Source organism: Etheostoma spectabile, chromosome 14, assembly GCF_008692095.1.
Source record: "Etheostoma spectabile isolate EspeVRDwgs_2016 chromosome 14, UIUC_Espe_1.0, whole genome shotgun sequence".
NCBI lineage: Eukaryota > Metazoa > Chordata > Actinopteri > Perciformes > Percidae > Etheostoma > Etheostoma spectabile.
The window spans coordinates 20,711,793-20,725,110 of NC_045746.1; the positions used below are offsets into that span (position 1 = coordinate 20,711,793).

At 44.0% G+C, this 13,318-nt stretch overlaps 1 pseudogene; it reads right to left on the minus strand.

Moving 5' to 3' along the window:
- Positions 1 to 541: 541 nt before the first annotated feature.
- On the minus strand, positions 542 to 12,250 carry LOC116702036 (trophoblast glycoprotein-like; annotated as a pseudogene).
- Positions 12,251 to 13,318: the final 1,068 nt, after the last annotated feature.

Sequence of the window (13,318 nt, forward strand, 5' to 3'; positions counted from 1 at the left end):
TCTTAAAGCTGGGGGACGTCAGTGTTAATTGTTTGTGAGTTAATCACTATGAGTGACAAGTTTCCCTTTACACATAGTTGTTCAAATAAAAATTGTGATTATAGCTCTCTGAGTGTAAAAGAATATTAATCAATATGAGATTGGTTGCTGGAAAATTCCCCATAGTCTTTTTTTAGGGCAGTTCCCAAAGAATGACCTACTGCACCCCATCTATTCAGAAAAGGAGGCGTGAGTTTCATAAACACTTCAAGGAAAAAAGTTTAATTACAAAACATAACTAAACATTTAATTACAGGTTTCCAGACATGATGGTGAGAGATTATTATTTTGTGTAATGTGGATGTAACAAGCGTGCTGTTGGCCTTGTATTACCCTGTAGGAGAGCGTCCTCTTCCAATTCAGCAGCGTCATCTCCTCAAAGTCCTTACTGTATCAAGATGCTGTGAAATCAGAGAGAGGCGGTCAGCAGATGGTGTCTCCTCTCCGAAGAATCTACCCTTGGCCTTCAAACCATTCCTCTCCCCCTGACCAATCAGGTGCCTCAGATCCCTGTTGGGTGCCCTGGGCTCCCTCCCGCTCCGGCATCTGGTCCAGCATTTGAAATAACAGGAAGTAATAATGAGCTTAGTCTCCGCCCTCCAGGAAGGCGAGAGGTCAAACTACCTACGGAGAGTTCACACCCACACATTCCACCACAGCTCGAGGATCCATCATCAGAGAGGCTGCACTCTTTGTTCTTCAGTTTACCACTAAATGTTCTCAAGCTAAAGTTTGGATAATATCAGGTATTGTGTAGTTTTGGTCATGATAAGAAGAAGACGAATAGATACTTATAAATCCACAGGGAACACGCTGTTCCTCTGTCACACTTTTGCATATTACACATTACCACAGGCCCGAATACGTAAAGGAGTCAAGTGAGGGGGCCGCCCATGGAAGGCACCACCCGAGCGTTGGGGTTTGGTGCAATGCTCAAGGATGCCCCAGCGTGCCCAGGAGGTGAACTGGCACCTCTCCAGCAACTGGTCCACAGTCCTTACTGGTCCATACAGGGTTTCCTATTAGTTATGAACACAGTTCTCACCAAAGTAACTGCTGAGGTCAGGAAACATGATTACATCACTACGGCAATAACAGTGTAGCCAGATTATCAAACCCACTTATCTGGAGGGAAAACTAAAAGTGAGTACAGTAGGGTAGTCAAAGTAGAAGCGTCGCTCATGTTTCTTACTCCTTTTGACTTCTCTTTTTTTTGGATGTTGGTGTCCCAAATCTCCATGACAGGAGTGATGGCCACAAACTACAAATATAAGTTTTCATAGCGCGGCGTGGCCTGCTGGGCGCTCCAACTGCAGGTCGAAGCCGACAGCGAAGTGACCAACCGGGCTTGGGTCGATATACAGCGTTCACGCTAATCAAACTAACTGTATTTGGTTCTGGGACCTGGTCCCTGTGTGAAAGCCCCACACTGACTGTCTGCCTGTTTGGTGCTGGGAATGTAGCGTACGTGAGTTATTAGAGCCTTTGGCTCCCTGCTGCCGCAGTGAGCCTGGACCAAACAAGAAGCTGAAAGACGTTAAAATGACTGTATAACTAAGGGAAAGTTGGCTCGTAGTTGCATTCAAATATGATTACTGCAGCTTTAATATCTCTTGAAATGTCTTCTACTGTAACAGGACTAAAGGGGAAACAACCACAACAGCAATAAACCAAGTAAATATGAAATTTACACATTTTGCGTTTTTTTTTTTAAACAGCACCAACTTTTTGAGCGGCTGGTTCTGGAAGGGATTTTTCCCATTTAATTGCTCCATTGACGTTTCATGAAATGCTACATAAGAGTTTGAAGCTACGAGAGTAATCGTGACCATAACATTTGATTTGGCTCAAAACATGGCAAGGGTGGGCAGATGGCTCAGTTGGTAGCGCGGCCTCGCTGTGGAGGTTTACTCCGACGCGGTGGGTGGGGTTCGACTTTGACGTTGGGCCCTTTTCTGCGCTGTCGCTTCCTCCGTGGTGAGTCTCCTTGGATGGTCAGACATTATGGCTAATAATCAAAATCCTTATGGAGAAATGAATGGGATTTTTTTCTTCACGGGTATCTGCTGAATTCAACCCAACTCATTTATGCATTAGGCAGGTGATGAAGAGTGCAGGAGTTTTGAGTATCTTGTCCTTCTTTAAAACGGGCCAAAGCCATTTATAATCAACCAGCAACACTGGCCCTATTCTTTTTTTTTGAAAGGACGAGAGGAGAGACTCTTAAATGAATCATAGTGGGGGTTATCCTTCTCGTATGCCTAATCAATATGAGGGCTTGATTATGTTTCGTTGCCATCAGAACAGTGCATCTTTTACTTTGCTGTTCTCCCTTGATGATCTTTGTGAGAACCTAAAGCAGAAAAGGGGTACCTTTGTATGAATTTCAGCAGCTGGAGGGGCTCGTTCACAGTGTGAGAGAATGAGGCCGGATGGGGCACCGGGAAATATGTCTCTCTTATTGAAAACTCACCTAACCTTATTCTCCTATAAACAACCACAGCAACAAGCAAACAAAACTTGTGACAAGCCACATGGATGGAGAGGCCGATTCGTGGCCAGCTGGAGGACAGCGGTGCCCAACAAGTTTCAGGACACTCTTGCTCCAGGCCCAGAGGAGGGGGAAATTGTGGGAGTCAGGATGGGGGGGGGGGCTTTGAAGCCTGCCGAGCCTGCCAGAGCAGTGCTGTCGCTCCTTTTACAGTTGTAGTCAATTTGAGATCAATGGAGAAACAGTCGTGAAGACTTAAGAGGGAAGCTGCATTGTTGCGGTGGAGAGTTTTACACGAGACAGAACATTTGTTTCCCATTTTCCACTGGTCTAAGGGAACCATTGCGGTCAGCACCAGGAGGTTTTGTTTAAATTTCAAAAGCATAAAGAATCCCATTGTGACATGTGAACACATTCATGTTGTACAAACTCTGTGGCAACCATACCCAAGCGTACTGAAATCAAATCCATTTGCGTTGTGAGTTTTAATTGTAATAATTGCACAGCTCCATTAGTTTGTCCCTGAAAGAAAGTCAACGTATTACATGTGAAGGGTATTGCTTGTTACGTGATTAGTGTGCTCACGGCCCAGGGAAAAAAAATGAGTCCATCTCCGGATGCAACATAACAGGAGGAGAGTAAAGCTCCTAAGCTTAGTTCCATATGATGCACGGAGATTCATCGTTTTGTGGTTATGAAACCAATATTGACTTTTTAGTTGAAAAAGGAGACGCCATATAGAAATGACATTTCCTCCTAAGGACTCCGTTCATTTGCATTTGGAGATCGACTTATTTTGACTGGCAAGATGGCGGAGAGCGGATCACCACACGCTACAGTGAGTGTTAAACCTTTCTTTTTGGTAAGTTGTGTAGTCTGTTTACACCAACAATGCTGAGTGTAGAGCCCCTGGTGATACTTGGAGCACAGTCTCATGTTGTTGGTCGAGCCTTCTTAGTGTTTTAAAAATATGATTTTGATGCAATCATAGTTAGTGGACCCTAGCACTCCCATTCAAAAGGCCATTTGACCGAAATCAAAAATACTGGTATATGTTAAAGTTGCGTGTCCGTCCTAAATAGTGTTTAAAACTATAAGTTGACTCAGGTACATTCACAAAACACCCTAGGTTGCATTTGGCGAGAGTTTGCTCTTAAGGCTGTTGGTAGTGCAAAGCTTGTGTGGGTGGCTGCTTCTGTTGTCTGGATCACTGAGAACATTTCCAGGATAAAGGCTGACATCAGGCCTTCTGCTCTCTGTGTGTTGCCATTCTCGAAATTCCTCCAGGAACACAACAGCTACGAGCTAGCAAGCTACACTCTGAATTTGAACCAAAAATTGGATCGTGCAACAAAGCAGGCATGTTTGGTTCTTTCCTCTCACACTGGGACGGTTTAGGACCGTGGTGTGGTGGGATGTATGGACGGAGTACACACAACGATACACCGGTAAGAGACAATGAGGTAACCATGTGACCAGCTAATTTAAATAGCTTGCGTTACTGTATTGAACTGTTAACTTTGCTTAATATTTTTACGTGACATTGTTCTTTTGCGGGGTCCAAATGTTCCACGAAAAATAGCAATTCACATCCTCTCTGGATGTTTTTAATTTATCAAACAACTGTTGACAAGCAGAGCATCAACTTAAATATGATGATTTTACTCATGCGTCTGGCCCTGGTAAGCTAGTTAAAGTGCATAGTGGAAGGGCAACCTGCCTGTTTTGCAATGAAACTAACGCTAAGGGGAGCTCAGTTTTAACGCCCAGAGGGTGTACCGGTAAGATCCCTATTTTTATCTTTTGGCAATTGCTTTCCTCACCTACCTCACTACCTGTACTCACTTCCCTTCCACGTGTCACCCCTAATTACCTGATTGGTCCACCTGGTCACCACTACCTCTCAGTCACTCTCTGTTCACCTTTACTATAGGTGACCAGTTTCTCAGACAACATCCGGGACATTTTCAGCTCCGAAGCGTATTTACCTCCAAAACAGTAATGTTTTTATTTTTGTAAAACTTAAAACGGGGACACTAGACCTAGAGCTGTTCTCATTAGGGCTGATCTGATCCTAGACCACCCCTGCGCTACTTCCTACTCCACTCCACTACACCTCAGAGGGAATGTTTCAAGATAGAAAGTCCTAATATTTCAAGATAAAAAATCCTAATACTTCAAGATAAAAAGTGCCTAATAGTTCAAGATAAAATGTCCTAATATTTCAGATAGAAAGTCTTAATATTTTCAAAATAGAAGTCCTAATAGTCCTAATATTTCAAGATAGAAAGTCTTAATATTTCAAGATAGAAGTCTCAATATTTATAATGTTGTAAGTTTACTGAACTACTGACAGCTTTTGCTTTACTGCTCAAGGCTTGTTTCTGCAACAGCTCCTTGAGAATCAGATACATTAAAAACTATTAAGGACATATTTTCCTTTGACATTGATGCCGTATAAACAAGATCGCTCCAGTCGGCAGAAAAAGCTACAATGTAAGTTAACAGGATATTGGTCCAGCTTGTATTTACGTTCATAAAAGTGCTTGTTTTGCTGCTCACAGACTCAGAATAATGTTTGACAACATTATGGAAAGGATTTCTAAGGAGTGGACCTTCCTGTTAAAGATTAAGATCCTTTTAAAACATAAAAGTCTGCGTAATTGCGTTCGCTAAACCACCAGACTCCATGAAATAATCAGTATTTTTAGCATCGTAAAATGACGGCTTTCTAAACATCTTGAGCAGCTCTGGCTGCCTTGAGCCTGCGTGTGTAGGTGTGTGACCATGGCTACGTTTTGTCAGTATTTTCTTCTTTCTTCCAATTTGGGTCTGTCAGTCACAGTGAAAACCGGGACAGAGCCAGCCGGGAACGTCGCCAAATCGGGGACTTCCCCCGGAAACCCGGGGACGTCTGGTCACCCTACTTTTACTAGAGGCGCTGGTAGATGGTTTTTGTGTTGCAGGTTCATGTTGATAGAAGAACCCAACCTCTCAACAACCCCTCTGTAGTTGTAACGGTAGCATGTAATCTCAGGTTTCTACGTCCAGAGTCAGCTGCCGTCTTCAGCCTGTTTAGCTGCGTTAAGCTGGTTTGTTTCCACCAGCAAAACCAAAAAGGGCTTCTCTCTGGTGTTTTCATGTTACATGGTACCTGCTCGATGCGACCGCGGTACCCCGTCCTCCTTTCTCTTGCAGATTAGTTATTGCTTCGTGCCTTTTGGTATCGCCTCCGGCATCGCTTGGAACCTCAACGGAGGTGATACTAAAAGTACCTGCTGGCAGGAACCAGGCCTTTTTTTCATAGGGGAAAAACCAAAAAGGCGAGTCAACAGGTACCTGCAGGGGAAAAACACCATTAACAAAACCAGTTTAGCTGGGTCTCACATGTACTTAAACATAGATTTGTATATCAAGTAGTCGAAATGACAGTAGGTAATAGGGTACAGTAATGTTTATTTCCTTTACTGTATGTGGCCAATCATGCTTACTGCCTTCTTAGTATCTCACGATGGGAGCATGGGGATGGTTAAACTAGTACATTTACTCAATTACTGTACATAAGTACAGATTTGAGTATTGTACTTACAGTACGACCAGATTCTACTTCTACTCCACATACATTTAGTAGAGAAATACTGGCTAGCTTTACTCCACTACTTAATCTGACAGCTTTAGTTCTTAATGTAGTTTTTAAATACCATGTTTTTACATATATATCCAACAATATAACGATTTCCAGTTCTAAAATGTGAGAATTTTTCTGCATTGAGTATTTAATATTTTAATTTTTATATTTATATTTATATGATACTTAAGTCATACTTTCATGCATGACTTTACTTGGACGGAGTATTTTTACATTGTGGTATTAAACTTTTACTTAAGTAAGAATCTAAATATTTTCCACCACTCAAGTGCTATACTGTAATGATTAGTTTAGTACCCACCTCCACAAATATTGTACTACTTAAATGTGTGCTGCACTACCCACAGAGAACACTAATGCATCGCTATCATGCAAGCATTTTTTGTTTACATTTTTATCTTTTTAATTATTACATTTTGACAAAGTAAACTAAGGAGCTGCTTAGCCAAATGTATATGACTTTGAATAGTGATGTCAGAAAGAAGAGAGAGTATCTGAATACGTTTTTAACGAATACACTTTCAGGTATGTGTGTACTGTGTGCTCTGTGTGTTTAGTCCAGCCGTTTGAAAGATTAAATGGGGTCCAGTTGGCTTTAATGGGTGATAATGGGGGTCCATTGGCTTTAATGGGTAGTTGGGCCAGCTGTACCAACTCCTCCTTGCCTGCATCCTCTGGAAACCCAATTAGTCCCATTGATCAAGTGAGCATCAGAACAAGGGTGCTAACCCGCTTGGAACCACTTCTGTGGTTTAGTCCTACACTTTACTGACATGAGGATTGGCATACCGGAAGCTCACGTCACAAATAAGCAGCCTTGGAAGAAGAATTCAGATCTTTTACCTTGGCCAAGTTCTGTTAAAGTCAAAGTCCTGCATTGAAAATGTTACTTAAGTAAAAATTGTAAGTATTGTCAGAAAATGCACATAAAGTATTCAAAAAAGATAAAAGGACTCAAGCAGAAAAATCCCATTTTAGAAACTGGAAACGATCCAAACAGTTCATGTCAACTAAGTGATTATGTTAATCATTTCAGCCTGACTGTAGGCCGTTTTGGGGTATTTAATTTAAATAAAACATCACATTTTAAACTGTTTTGCGTGCAAAAATGTTAATCTGTAAAGTAACTAGAAATAGATAGAGCCTTTATTGTCATTATACACGAGTGCAGTACCTGTGCAGTGAGATGAAGCAACCCCTTTACAGTGTTGACACAAATATATAAAATATAAGAATATAAATATAAAAATATAAGTGTAGGTAGTGCAGAGATAAAAGAAAGGGGGGGGGAAGTGTTGCACAGTCCCTGAGTCCAGGTCAGATGAATGTAGTGGAGTAAAGAACAATATTTCCTCTGAAATGTAGCGGACTAGAAGTAGAAAGTGGCATGGAAACACAAGACTCCAATATAGTACCTCGCATTTGTTACGTACTTAGTTACTTCCACCACGGCAACTAAGTTATTGTTAAAGAACGGAAAGGGAAGATAAGGGATGCTAGACTTTGTTGAGTCCTATGCCTGGTTTGCTTTGGAAAAGGGGGAACCAAATGGAAGACAGACTGTATCAGATGTCTGTGTGTGAGATGGTAAACGTAAATGATGACGTGTGTCACAGTTGAGAGGGAGACGCTGTATTTGTCATAGCATGTGGTGGTGGGGATGGGGGGAGGGGGGGGGATGTCACTTTGTCTCTGTCGTCATGCTGGGACTGTTGTGGTTCTGTTTTTAAACATGTCAATTCCTCACAGATGTGGTGTTCACTTTTAGGCATATCCCTATCAGGCCATTAAAGCTGTGTAATAAGCGCCAGATGTGTTCCCGGAGACAGGAGCTCTATGAAGAAAAGCCCGCTGTACTCCGAGGAACATTCTCAACACTGAGAAAAAATTAAAAAAAAATATTCAATTTGTATTTTCTTTTTTGCAATAGCAAAACCACATGGTGTACATACATCACATAAAAGCTGTTTTTTAAAACCGCTTCCTTGAAAGAAAACCTCAGCTGGTATAACAAATGGTTGTGGGGAATGCAAGACATAGCAAGCAAAGTTGAAATAAAGACGTGATCTTTAATCATGATGTGTGCACAGTCTGAAGAACACTGTATTGGAGCATTTTTGTGTTTTTAACAAGCCTCTCTACACTGGAGTTAATGGAGAACGCCTGAGCGTTTGTAGGGTGCCTCTGTTTTCATTGCATTCCTGCTAGAACAGTCTTGCACAGCCTTAGCAACACGGACCATATATTTTTCAAATAGCCGACTCATAAAAGACAAAAAGGCCCAGGTCCTAATCCACACTTTAATGAGGGAAAGCGGAAGTAATGACATACAGGGAATGATCTTTCTTTCTTCGGTTCCGCCAACCGCCACCAATAACCCGCGGCTGGCCTAACGCCCGGGGGACACACGCTCCGTATTAGAAAAAGAAAACTCTGGGATTTTCTCCCAGCAATTATTAAGAATGAGCCACTTAACAATAGCTGGATGAGAGCGCTCAACTTTGTCACCGTGAGTGAATCCTATTAATGCGGCGCGCATAATGGCTGCTGTGAGGACAGAGAGGGAGAACGGGTCTCAAAGGCATCTCTTTTGCACCGGAAAACAAAGCTTATTTGACGGCGTCTCGCCATCCGAGCCGCCCTTTGTGTCAGTGTACGAGCCTCAATTGTTTCCCCTCCTCGGCGAGTAAATGCCCGGCTCTAATGTGTTTCTGCAGCTCGGAGAAATGATACACAGTTAAGTGCGTAATATATAGGAATGCATTCATTGATGCGGTTACATGTGCGCCAAATGAGGACAGACACACTTTCTAGAGCTTTATTTTGTATTACCATGCGTACATGTCTCCTTGGTATAAATATCTGGATCGCTAGGAGGTTTGGAGAACATCTTGATGAAGATGCTGCTTTGGCGGCTTTGAACATGTGAGAGTCTCCCCCCCCGCCCCCCACCACCCTCCCCAGAAATATCTAGATAGCTAGCAATGGGCCAAACAACACTGTGAGGAATGGCAACTTGCCATTCCTGCTCGCTGTCTGTGTGTCTCACTTTGTTGCATGGAAGGCCACAGAGAATCGCTTTGTCATTGAAGCCATTTAGAGAAAAAAGGGACCACATGACATTGAGAAAGAAGAACATGTTTCATTGGATTCATGCAGGTTACAACTTCATCCAATTGACACATGGTGTAAATCTAAAGGTTGAGAAAAATGTATTGACATTCATGTACAGCTCTCGAGCCTGTTTATCTGAGGAATGCTCTTAGTAAAAAACACATGTTCTTAGCATTGCATAACCCCAACTGTGGAAGCATAGAAGTAGGAGAAAACCAAAAGGTTAAGAACACAGTCTTTCTTTTCATAAGGCGTACTCCACTGTCAGAGCAAACTGCTGAATGAAACAATGTAGCGGTGTTTCAGAATCATCTGTATCTTATCATTGGGAGTGGGGGGGGGGGGTTCCCCCTAACAGAAAACGTGTAGAGCCAGACTTTTCTTTCAAAGTGCTCCAAGCGGCTGTTGTTCTTAAAGGAGGAGGGGGAGATTGCTTTCAGAGGCCTCAGCCAGGACTGGGTATCACTTTTGACAATAAAACTCAGCAGTTGAAACAAAGCAAGAGAGAGAGAGAGAGACGAGAGAGAGAGAGAGACGAGGAGAGAGGGAGGAGAGAGAATTTCCGCTGCTCTGCACTGAATTGTCCGCCCTTTCAAATCAACAGCCAAAAGAGGAGCGGGTGGTGTTTAGGAAAGCTTATATTCCTCTGTGGCACCCTGGGGCTGAGGACGGCGGTGACCAAAGGCTTGAAATGGTTCAAAGATGAAAGAGCGATTGTGCTTAAAATCCCAGAGGCTTGTTTTTGTTTGTTTCGTGTCAGGATTTTTTGCAGGATTTTGTGCTTTTCTACGTGCCAATATGAAGACAGGAGTCTGGACAGAGTGCATGAATGCAAATGAGCCATGTAGAGAGTGAGTTCAGTTTAGATCCCTCTGATTAGGAACAAGCACCTAGCTGCTTTAGGCACTTGCTGTTGCCTTTGTGTGTACTAAGGAGCAGCAGAACATAGAAATGTCCATCCGGGAACTCCCTGTACAACAATCATGCCATTTGACTCACAAACCAATCTGAGAGTGTGGCTGTATTAAAGGAGCATGCATGCTTAAACAACAAAGCTGAAAGATTGTTAACATTGTTGTATGAAATATTTACAGACAAACTCTGTACACTTTTACATTTGCTACAAAGGCTATATCGTGCTACGACGTTTTAATTTTGAAAGCAGCGTTTTCAACAACGTTTTTAGCTCCAGTTGCAGAAATAATCTCATCCATATTAGCTTGGACAATGACGAGGTGGAACTATTACTGAAAGTAGTCAGTACTACCTAACCCATAAGACTGAGTGACATGCGTTGTCGTTTCCAAAGGTCTCTGTTGTGCCCGTCCAGATCTAGGCAAACCGAGTTTTCAATATAAACGTCGCAGCGTGTTTCCAAATGTCTGTTTTGACGGGCTTCGGAACACCAAAGTGGTTTGCACGCGAGGCCTGAACTTCACAAAAGCTATTCTTTTTTTCTTTTCTTTTTTTTAAATCAAAACGTAGTGTAGATGTAGTCTGTGAGGGATTAGAAAGAGTCCATTTCAACCGGTCAACGCTCGTGCAGACCTGTGATAACTGTGGGTCAGAGTCGATCTCAAGCGGTAGTGGTAGCCCTCCCACACCTCCCGGCAGGCGTCGCGCAAGTCATTGATGCGCTTTTGATGCCCTTGCGGTTGAGATAAAGTACAAAGAGGAAGATCAGCCAACGAAGCCCAGGACTATACCCAAGAAGACGTAGAGGTCTGCAAAGCAAGGTCCGCCCCGCCGCCGCTCTGGTGGCAACCCAGCGTCAGCGTGCCACAGCCAGCATGGATGGTTTCTTCTCATGCTGGCGGGAAGGCGCACACCAGGCCATGGTGTCACAAATGGTCCCTGTGATCTGTTGAGCCACAGAGCAACATGGTTCGTCACACGCGGCATGTGAAGGGGTTTTCCCCCCAGCAGGAATTGGTCTGGGCAGGGAGTCCAGCTCTGCAGGCCCTCCTCGGACATCGTCTTCAGGGCGTTGGGGTCAGGTCCAGCTCCTGCAGACAATCCAAACCCGAGAAGGTGGAGTTGTGGATGGCCACCAGGGAGTTGTTGGAAAGCTGGAGCCGCTGAGAGCTGCCCAGGTGGAGAAGATGTGCGGGGTAATAGATGAGGCCGTTGTGGAGAGGTCCAGTCCCTTCAGCATCCCCAGGGAGCTCCAGCGCAGAGACGTGGGCCAAGTCCATCACAGACGATGTGTTGTAGAGGGCTCGGCTCAGGTTGAGGTCCGCAGAGACGGGTTCTGCACAGTGAAGTCTTCGGGGTGAACCACTGCTACTGTTGTTGCTCAACCAGGGAGCGGAGGCTGCGGAGTACCGGCAAAGGTGTGGGGACTCCCCTCGGAAATCTGGATTTGAGGAGATCCATGAGATCATTCCCACTTTCAAATCACATACAGAGCAACAATGTTGGGGGAAAGTGGTGAGTTTTAAGGACACTGGATCAAAGTAAAACTAAAATGTAATGTAGTTTCATTATATACACTTTTAAAAGTCTGCAAAACCCTCTTAAAGAAAATGATGAAATCTGCTTGGCTGCGATATTTCTGGAACAATCTGGACTGAACTGATGACTAAAAATAGCCTACGTCTTCTGTTAATGTATCTTAGAGGAATTATGCATTTTGGATTCCCTCGATATGTTTGCATTGCATTATGATAAGACAGAGACAGGGTCACTAGAGAGTCTTACCCTTTTTGTTCTCAGAGACAGGTTCGTCACATTATCCAGCCCGTTAAAACACTCCGGACCGATTCGACGGATCGATTCCCGTGCTAGAACAGATTCCGGGTGTATCCGGGGATCCCGGTCGGGACACTCTCCGAAGGTCTCTGGAGACGCACTTTCACGGTGTGAGCCGCCTCGGAGCACTCCGCAGCGCGGAGGGCACGACGCGTAAACGGAGCCGAGGAGCGCGCAGAAGACACGCGCTGCGCCAAATCCAGCATGTTGGGAGAGAAAGAAAGTGTACGGCGAGCAAAAGATCCGAAAGAGAAGCGCACACGAGAAAAGGGATAAAACGATCAGCTCTCCAAGAACATCGTTAGGGTCCGTTGTCCGGCCTGGGAATGCGCTTCAATTTGCATCTCTGCAGCAAAGTGTGGCCGGGAGGCAGGCTCTGATGTTCCATGAGAACAGAACGGGGGTCTCGTGCTGATCAATAGGGGGGTTTGATCCTTGTGCAGTGGCGAAGCGGGGCGTCGCTTCTTCTCCAACAATGAATTAACAGGACCATCGCCTGGCGCGATGATATGCGGGAGGGGCTTCTCCGGATCACGAGGTCTTGTCCCATCTGGAGCAGCCGCTGCTGGCATGGAGAGGAGAAAGTGGCTGCGCTCTCGGCTTTCTCTCCATAGTACAGTTCCGCGCGGTGCGGCCAAATATAACCATGTGCTGTCAAGGCGATTCCAATTATGCAGCCCCTCACACCTGAAATTTGCATAGGAAATTGGACTTTTGTGACGTATTGAGCACACAAAAAACTGTTGCAAAGGTGTTTGTTTTTAAAATACAAAATGGGATATAAAAGTCCCAGAAGGCAGATTTAAAAACTAGTATGTTGTCAGAATCATTGTTCTTTTTTTATACTCTGGTGTTGTGTTATACAGCGTTTTATTAAAAAAAAGAACGAAAAGAAGAAAATCCCTAAAACGGGTAAATGCAATGGACTTAGCCATAACTTGACTACTTCTAGTGGTGGAATACGATGTCCCTGGTCTTTTCACCCCCATGTGGTAGTATAAACTTGGGGGAGGGGCTCTCTGTGTGTGTGTGTGTCTGTGTGTGGTGTGGTGGTGTGTGTGTGGCGTGGGGGGTGGGGACGATGGTATCAGAAAGCCTTTGATAACCCCATTCTTGAATGACCTGATGATCCTGCTGATAATTGCTATGAGTCGGACTTGAGAGCCACTATGCGTATATAGTAGAGTATTCAAAAGCGTGAGACGGCTCACCTTCTCAGTGTTTTCTGAGACTATAAAATGATTATTAATGGGAATCACTTTCAGAGTGCATTA